This window comes from Salvelinus namaycush, chromosome 3 (genome assembly GCF_016432855.1).
Source record: "Salvelinus namaycush isolate Seneca chromosome 3, SaNama_1.0, whole genome shotgun sequence".
NCBI lineage: Eukaryota > Metazoa > Chordata > Actinopteri > Salmoniformes > Salmonidae > Salvelinus > Salvelinus namaycush.
Genome location: NC_052309.1, coordinates 42,520,247 through 42,530,506, shown reverse-complemented (window position 1 = coordinate 42,530,506; position 10,260 = coordinate 42,520,247).

Sequence of the window (10,260 nt, the reverse complement as noted above, 5' to 3'; positions counted from 1 at the left end):
ACAATAGTACGCAAGTGTAAACACAATGGGACCCTTCCTGAGCTGCCATACCGCTCAGGAAGGAGATGCGTTCTGTCTCCTAGAGATGAACGTACTTTGGTGTGAAAAGTGCAAATCGATCCCAGAACAACAGCAAAGGACCTTGTGAAGGTGCTGGAGGAAACAGGTAGAAAAGTATCTATATCCACAGTAAAACGAGTCCTATATCGACATAACCTGAAAGGCTGATCAGCAAGGAAGAAGCCACTGCTCCAAAACCGCCATAAAAAAGCCTTACTATGGTTTGCAACTGCACATGGGGACAAAGATCGTACTTTTTGGAGAAATGTCCTCTGGTCTGATGAAACAAAAATAGAACTGTTTGGTCATAATGACCATCGTTATGTTTGGAGGAAAAAGGGGGAGGCTTGCAAGCCGTTGAACACCATCCCAAACGTGAAGCACGGGGGTGGCAGCATCAGGTTGTGAGGGTGCTTTGCTGCAAGATGGACTGGTGCACTTCACAAAATAGATGGCATCATGAGGAATGAAAAGTATGTGGATATATTGAAGCCACATCTCAAGACATCAGTCAGGAAGTTAAAGCTTGGTCGAAAATGGGTCTTCCAAGTGGACAATGACCCCAAGCATACTTCCAAAGTTGTGACAAAATGGCTTAAGGACAACAAAGTCAAGGTATTGGAGTGGCCATCACAAAGCCCTGACCTCAATCCCATAGAAAATTTGTGGGCAGAACTGAAAAAGCGTGTGCGAGCAAGGAGGCCTACAAACCTGACTCAGTTACACCAGCTCTGTCAGGAGGAATGCGCCAAAATTCACCCAACTTATTGTGGGAAGCTTGTGGAAGGCTACCCGAAATGTTTGACCCAAGTTAAACAATTTAAAGTCAATGCTACCAAATACTAATTGAGTGTATGTAAACTTCTGACCCACTGGGAATGTGATGAAAGAAATAAAAGCTGAAATGAATCATTCTCTCTACTATTATTCTGACATTTCACATTCTAAAAATAAAGTGGTGATCCTAACTGACCTAAGACAGGTAATGTTTACTCGGATTAAAAGTCAGGAATTGTGAAAAACTGAGTTTAAATGTATTTGGCTAAGGTGTATGTAAACTTCCGACTTCAACTGTATGTTACAAATTACAAGTTGCATTGTATGTTACGAATTTGCAAAAGGTACAACATGTTATGAATTTGCAAAATGTACAATATGTTACGAATTTGCTAAATGTACAATATGTTATGGATGTGCAAAATGTATGAATTGTTACGAATTCTAGCTAGGTTGCTAATGCAGCTAGCTGGCTAACATTAGCTAGGATAGGGGTTTGGCTTAAGTTTAAGAGTTAGGTTAAATGGTAAGGGGAAGTGTTAGCTAACATGCTAAGTAGTAGAAAAGTAGCTAAAATTAGTAATTAGTTGAAAAGTGGCTAATTAGCTAATGTTGTCCGTGATGAGATTCGAACTTGCAACCTTTGGGTTGCTAGACATTTGCAGCTACCCATCCACCCCGACCAACCACCCTTTTTTAGAGTAACCATCTGTCTTGTGTAACCCCACCAAATGTAACATATCATACTAATTTCAATTTCCGTAAATACTTTTAATATATTATGTCTACTCTATGAGACCAGGCTGCGCCAAAACAACATGGGATTTGAGAGGTCACAAACTCAGCAAACCCAAAGAGATGACCACCTAAATTATACAATTTAATCATATTGTCATGTTTGTTTTGTGTCGCCTAGGATAGGCCTAGGCTACTTGGCAAGTGCAGTCTGTCAGGCTATATCATATGCTGTCTGGACATTCCGATTGTCAACCATAACATCAAAGGTTTTCTTGCGAGGTAAAATTTGTTTTATATTGGACATTCAGTGGCTATTTGGTTTTCTCTCGTCAATAGCTATTTAACCAAGCATGCCATGACTATGAAGAGGGTATATTCTGGGGTGGATAGAGAACCATGGAGAACCATCCACTTAAAAAATAATAATAATAAAAAAATAAGATTTTGGATTTCAATTTTCATTAGCTTACACAGAGCATGCCATGACTATGTAAATGGTACAGTGCATTCGAAAAGTATTCAGACCCCTTTTTACATTTTGTTTCGTTACATCCTTATTCTAAAATGGATAAATAATTTTTTCCCCTCATCAATCTACACTCAATACCCCATAATGACAAGCGTTTGCAAATGTATTAAAAGTAAAAAAACTGAAATACCTTACATAAGTATTCAGACCCTTTGCTATGAGACTCGAAAGTGAGCTCCGGTGCATCCTGTTTCCATTGATCATCCTTGAGATGTTTCTACAACTTGATTGGAGTCCACCTGTGGTAAATTCAATCGATTGGACATGATTTGGAAAGGCACACACCTGTCTATATCAGGTCACACACACTTTAAAAAATTGTGCTTTGAATTTACTTAATTCAAATGTTTACATCGGTTCCACATTAATGAAACATGTTAGATAAACACAATTCTTTATTTTTCAGTTTACTTATTTTATTTTTGTCAAGCAAATATAATTTTTTCAAGTAAATGCATTGTAATGGGATATAATCAACTTAACATGATTTGGTAAAGCTAATTTTATTTGAATGAAATGTGTAGCTTCAAATGGATTTGATCATGTTCCCTAAACCTGATCACTACTTAATAATTAACATTATTTTATTGATAATATTACTCATAATTATGTAGAACTTTGTCCATAATTTATATAATGGACAAGGTTCTACAGAATTATTCATGTAAGCACAAGATGAAATGCTGTCATTTTCTACCTTAGTGTTTGTATTTCCACAAATGAATAGGGAAATAAAAAGTACATCCTAAAGATGTGTAACTAAGGAGCAAGAGACCATCTGCATCAGTGACAAGGAAGGCAAAAGGCATGTACTTCTTGTAACGGTTCAGCTATTTGGAATGACAAATGTCCATTCACTGACATTCAGTGTTCAATGAATTGCACAGGTCTAAATCACAGTAATGTAGGCTATATATCTGTATAGAAAAAGAGTTGTCCTAACAATGATTGGGCACTCTCTCTAATGCATTCTTTTAACAAAATGAGGTAGTTATTTTCATAAGGAATAACAGACCAAGAATGAGATAGGTAATTTTTGTCGAATCATTTTAAATGTATTGATAAATGGACACCCATAATATAAAGTAACACTGTTCAACTGCTAAAATTAACTCCACATCCCATTTCAATAAGTATGTCACCTTTGCACCACGTTTTACAACATGGAGGCAGCCATGGGCAAACTGTTAAACTGCATGAAAGCACCAATCTCATAGGATTAGGTGTATAATCATTAGATCTTAAATATGTAATGAAAAAATTAAAAAAAATTAATGTCTGTTTTGATGCAAATGCATTCTTTAAAAAAATACTTTTACCTCACAAGAAAAAAAATTGCCACACTAAATGCTGCTGCAAAGTGATTGCAGACGATGTCGTGCACAATCACCAAAACATTAGTTAGCTAGCATGTTAGCTATCTCAAGCGGTGTGCACTCCTCAGCAAACCTTAATTAGTTCTTGGCTAGGTAAATTCAAAGTTCTTGAACAATAGGTAAATATCATGGTGTTTCGCCAACTAACTTTACCGCTTTGCAAAATGTTAATCTTGACCTAGTCCTGTTTTACTGTTCATAGAAGCTAGCTAGCAACACCGTTTTTTACCTTTAGCTGCCATGCCACTATGTTTCAGACTCAAGAGCACAAAATGAGAATATGGAGCGATCACTAATAACGTTACTGCTTACAATTCTGACTACAACCACACAGACAAATGTTAAATAAAATCGATCACCATGCTTAACTTGACCAAGATTCTAGGTACTGTCTTCTCCGCCAACGCGGCAGCGTTCTTTCTGGAAGATTCTTCTCTCGTGCGGTTTGAATTGTTCCTCATTACTCATCATCAATTAACTTTATTGGTTCACGCACCCCCTACATGATTCAAACTAGTAGATCTGATTTTGCTTCAAGTCGCATTGATTGCAAGCAATGAAATCGCGTTGAGAGGAGAAACAAAGCATGTTTGAGTAAATCCCACATAATATGTTTTTGTAAATCTGACAGCCCACCTTGTTCCGTTTTTTCAGTTCACGTGACAGTGCATGTCAGAGCAAAAACCAAGCCTTGAGGTCATAGGAATTGTCCGTTGAGCTCCGAGACAGGGTTGTGTCAAGGCACAGATCTGGGGAAGGGTAACAAAACATTTATGCAGCATTGAAGGTCCCCAAGAACACAGTGGCCTCCATCATTCTTAAATGGATGAAGTTTGGAATGACCAAGAGTCTTCCTAGAGCTGGCTGCCTGGCCAAACTGAGAAATTGGGAGAGAAGGGCCTTGGTCAGGGAGGTGACCAAGAACTCAATGGTCAATGGTCACACGGTCAATGGTCACATGACAGCCTGCTTGGGGGCACCTAAAGACTATCAGACCACAAGATTCTCTGGTCTGATGAAACTAAGATTGAACTCTTTGGCCTGAATGCCAAATGTCACGTCTGGAGGAAATCTGGCACTATCCCTATGGTGAAGCATGGTGTGGCAGCATCACGCAGTGGGGATGTTTTCATTGGCAAGGACTGGAAAACTAGTCAGGATCGAGGGAAAGATGAACAGAGCAAAGTAGAGAGAGATCATTGATGAAACCTGCTCCAAAGCACTCAGGACATCAGACTGGGGCGAAGGTTCACCTTCCAACAGGACAACGACCGTAAGCACACAGCCAAGACAACGTAGGAGTGGCTTCGGGACAAATCTCTCAGAGCCTGAGAGGATCTTCAGAGAAAAATTGGGGAAATTCCCCAAATACAGGTGTGCCAAGCTTGTAGCGTCATACCCATGAACTCGATGCTGTAATCACTGCCAAAGGTTCTTCAACAAAGTACTGTTTTGTATTTTTAATACATTTGCAAAAAAAATCTAAAAACCTGTTTTTGCCATGTCATGGAGTATTGTGTGTAGATTGATGGGGGGGGGGGACAATTTAAACCATTTTAGAATAAAGCTGTAACGTCACAAAATGTGGAAAAAGTCAAGGGGTCAGAATTACTTTCCTAATGCACTGTATATTCTGAATAAGGGGGATGGAGAAAATCCACAGCTTTTTTTTGTTGTTGTCGAATTTTGATTTGTTTTTCATCCTGCTTTCAATCTTCAATAGCGCTTACACAAAGTGTGCCATGAATATCAAACTGATATATTCTGAATCAGGGGATGATGGAGAAAAATCCACAGCTTTTTTTTTGGTTGATTTAGGCTGCACCAAACAACACAACTGTGTGAGCATGAGTGTTTACTTACATGACAAAAATATTTTTGGTTATTTTTAATATTGCGAAAGTGTGACTGTTTTTTGTGGTTAGTGTGGCCTGGTGTGAAAATATTTTAATAGACTCCCAGGCTCACACAATATGACAGATAAAAGAGTAAACCGTTACTGTTGAATCATGGCTGATGTAATCCTCATCCACTATTGTCAGAATGATTTTTAACAGAAGTAATGATTGTGTTAACACTGTAAGTGATGACTTCGTTTTATCTTTCCTTTATAACCAGCAATTCTTTGTCACTTCACATAATTTTGAAATTAAACTGTAATATCATAGACTGAGGGACCCAATACATTCAGTGCCTTCAGAAAGTATTCACACCCCTTGACTTTTTCCACATTTTGTTGTGTTGCAACCTGAATTTAAAATGGATTAAATTGCGATTTTGTCACTGGCCTACAAACAATACCCCATAATGTCAAAGTGAAATAATGTTTTTAGACATTTTTACGCATTCATTAAAAATGAAAAGCTTAAATGTCAATAAGTATTCAACCCCTTTTGTTACGGCAAGCCTAAATAAGTTCAGGAGTAAAAATTTGCTTAACAAGTCACATAAGTTACATGGACTCACTCTGTGTGCAAAAATAGTGTTTAACATGATTTTTAAATAACAACAACGTCATCTCTGTACATACAATTATCTGTAAGGTCAATCAGTCAAGCAGTGAATTACAAACACAGATTTAACAACAAAGACCAGGGAGGCTTTCCAATTAAGTGATAATGCCCTTGAAGCCGGTGTTTGGAGGATATATTGTGTCAATATATCCTCCAAACACAGGCTTCAAGGGCATTATTACTTCTATACAATGGGTTTCCAACATATTCAAATAATGATTGACATATTTTCATTCAAAATTTTATTTTGATTAATTTATTCATACTATTTCATTCTTCCACAAGATATAGTCCCGACACAAATCTAGAGTTGCTAGAGACGTGACTGAGTCGTTCAGTCTTTTTGTTCTGTATCTATGGATGCAACCCAGTAATTTGTTCTAAATGTTCCATTGCCATACTGGCTGGCAACGTTCTTATCCCTTGCTTGCTAGCTAGCCAACTACGGCTAACTTACAGTCACGTCAAAAAGTGCAGCCAGAATAACAGCAAAGTAGCTGCATTTGCATAGTTTTCTAGTGACGTTTCTTTGGATACATCCATAACAAGCTAATGTGGCGCGATTTTGCCTGGCATAGAAAATGTGCTCACTCGTCAGGACACGTGTTCAAAGGAGCTAGCTAGCAACACAGCTACAGTCACACAATAACTTCAAACTGAAGCTGGAAAGACTGCAAATTAGCTGTGTTTATTTGTAACTTTTTTCAGTTTTTTTGTTGTTGTATTTATCCATAAAAATGATGCCAGCTGAATCATGATTTTAAACTGGCTAAGAAACGCTGCCTGCCTGTCTGTCTCCTCCCAACACGTTCATTACTATGGGACAGCAGGAGATGAATTTGAATATTGAAATAATGTTGCAAATGTCGGAGAGACAGACAGCAAGGATGATACAAATCTCTGCTGTTGAAAACTAAATGTTAATCTAAAAGAAATGTGAGATAATGTCTAGATGCTTTTTATAGTGTAGATCAAGTTTATAAATTGCCTGGCTGGGCTCGTGAGACAATGGATTGCTCAGTCAGATGGAACAGAGTAAATAGGCATTTTAACATCATAGATTTAGCCGTGGCAATTTGTTGAATAGACACCGGCTGGAATACGGTTTTAACAAATCAGCATTCAGGATTAGACCCATCTGTTGTATAATGCCTTGCAAAGAAGGGCACCTATTGGTAGATGGGTAAAAAAAAGCAGACATTGAAAATCAAATCAAACTTTATTTGCCACATGCGCCGAACACAAGTGCAGACTTTACCATGAAATGCTTACCTACTAGCCCCTAACCAACAGTGCAGTTAAAGAAGAAGAAAACATTTACCAAGTAGGCTAAAATAAAAAGTAATAATAAAAAGTAACACAATAACAATAACGGGGCCATATATAGGGGGCACCGGTACCGAGTCAGTGTGCATGGGTACAGGCTAGTTGAGGTAATCTGTACATGTAGGTGGGGACGAAGTGACTATGCACAGATAATAAACAGCGAGTAGCAGCAGTGTACAAGGGAGGGTCAATGTAAATTGTCCGGTGGTGATTTTTATAAATTGTTCAGCAGTCTAATGGATAGCAGTCTAATGGATATGGGGGTAGAAGCTGTTGAGGAGCCTTTTGGTCCTAGACTTGGCACTCCGGTATCGCTTGCGGTAGCAGAGAAAACAGTCTATAACTTGGGTGACTGGTCTCTGACAATTTTATGGGTTTACCTCTGACACCGCCTATTATATAGGTCCTGGATGGCAGGAAGCTTGGCCCTAGTGATGTACTGGGCCATTCGCACTACCCTCTGTAGCACCTTACGCTCAGATGCCGAGCAGTTGCCATACCAGGCGGTGATGCAACCGATCAGGATGCTCTCGATGGTGCAGCTGTAGAACCTTTTGAGGATCTAGGGACCCGTGCCAAATCTTTTCAGTCACCTGAGTGGGAAAAGGTTTTGTCGTGCCCTCTTCACGACTGTCTTGGTATGTTTGGACCATGATAGTTCGTTGGCGATGTGGACACCAAGGAACTTGAAACTCTCGACCCACTCCACTACAGCTCCGTCGATGTTAATGGGGGCCTGTTCAGCCCGCCTTTTCCTGTAGTCCGCGATCAGCTCCTTTGTCTTGCTCACATTGAGGGAGAGGTTGTTGTCCTGGTACCACACTGCCAGTTCTCTGACCTCCTCCCTATAGGCCATCTCATCGTTGTCGGTGATCAGGCCAACCACTGTTGTGTCGTCAGCAAACTTAATGATGGTGTTGGAGTCGTGTTTGGCCACTCAGTCGTGGATGAACAGGGAATACAGGAGGGGACTAAGTACACACCCCTGAGCGGCCCCAGTGTTAAGGATCAGCGTGGCAGTTGTATTGTTGCCTACTCTTACCACCTGGGGCCCCTTTGAGCAGGGTGAAGTTATTAATTACACTTTGGATGGTGTATAAATACACCCAGTCATTACAAAGATACAGGTGTCCTTACTCAAGTTGCCGGAGAGGAAGTAAACAGCTCAGGGATTTCACTATGAGGCCAATTGTGACTTTACAACAATTGCAGGTTTTAATGGCTGTAATAGGGGAAAACTGAGGATGGATCAACAACATTGTAGTTATCAATAGGGAGATATTTTTTTAAGCCATATTCGTATTGTTTTCTCTCTGAGCAGGAGGAGAGGTACTCACTCTCACTCACACACACATATACTTTTCCTCATGCTCTAGTTCTAAATGCTGATTTGCAGGTGGACTTAATCACACGTGGTGTTGCAGCCAGAGAGAATGGGGCCGTCCATTAATCACCCTCCTCCTCCTCCCACCCCAACAACCTGCAATTTAACACTTTAATGTAGCACTCAAGTCTCATTTTCACCTCATTTAACAACTGATTTACTTAACAAAAGGCACATCTCAATAGGTGGTCCAGGTAAGTCATTATATAGCACAAGCTTTTCTCTTTTGTTCTCTATTGCTCCTCTATTGTTCCTCCAAGCAAGGGGGGAACTGATGACATCACAACTTCCCATCAGACCAACTCCCTGAATGCCCTGATCCTTGAACTTTGCAGTTGTGTCTAAAAACACTTTTGCTGAAAACATATATATTGTTTTTCCCTTTAGTGTGTGTACTCTACTGTATGTATTCTTGGCATATTGCTTTTTAACAGTAAAAGTAAAAAAAATAGCTGGAGAACATCTTTCAGCCTGAAAGAGACTATCCCTAAAGCAATTTGTTACTTATATATATATATATATATATATATATATAAAAAAAAAACATAACATATGTGAATTGTTCTCCATCCGCCCTTGACTCAGAATATATCATTTTCATAGTCATGGCACACTTTGTGTAAGAGCTAATGAAAATTGAAAGCAAAAAAAAGTAAAATAATTAAACTATACAAAAGCTGTGTATTTTCTCCACCCCCCCCCGATTCAGAATATATAATTTGCATAGTCATGACACGCTTTTTGTAAGAGCTATTGAAGATTGAAATCCCAAATCATATTTTCAACAACAACAAAAAGGTGTGGATTGTTCTCCATCCACCCGATTCAGAATATACCGTTTATAGTTATGGCATGCTTGGTTCAATCGCTAAAACCTAATATCCAATATAAAACACATTTTACCAGTATGATTTCTCTCCTTGACCTATGCCTATATTTAGCATTTTATAGGCTAAAAGTACTCAACATTTAAATAAAAAAATCTTGATATAAAATGACTCAAGTTAAAGTGAGTCACCCAGTAAAATATCACTTCAATAAAAGTTAAAAAGTATTTGGATTTAAATATACAAAAGTAAATGGAATTTCTAAAATGTACTTACGTATCAGAAGGAAAAGTATAAATAATCCTTGTGTTACGCGAACCAGAAGGCACAATTAATTTTTATTGACGGATTGCCAGGGGCATACTCCAACACTCAGACATAATTTACAAACAAAGCATTTGTGTTTAGTGAGTATAGTAAAATTAGGTAAAAATATAAATAGTAAAGTTCAGATAGCCCAAAAAACTAAAGCAGTACTTTGCAGCCTTTGTCCTTATCTTGTCCACACATTTTTAGACAATAAATCCATATTATTTTACAAAAATATCTGTAAATTACTTTGAATACAGGGAAGCACCAGCTAATCTGTTCACAATGTGGACGGATAAGACACATTTTACCATGTGTAGATGCAACGGCTATAATGTGGCCATAATCAGAATGTGGATAGGATCAGAAACAAAGGATGCATGTTAGCACCATGTATAAATGAGACATGAGTGACAATATA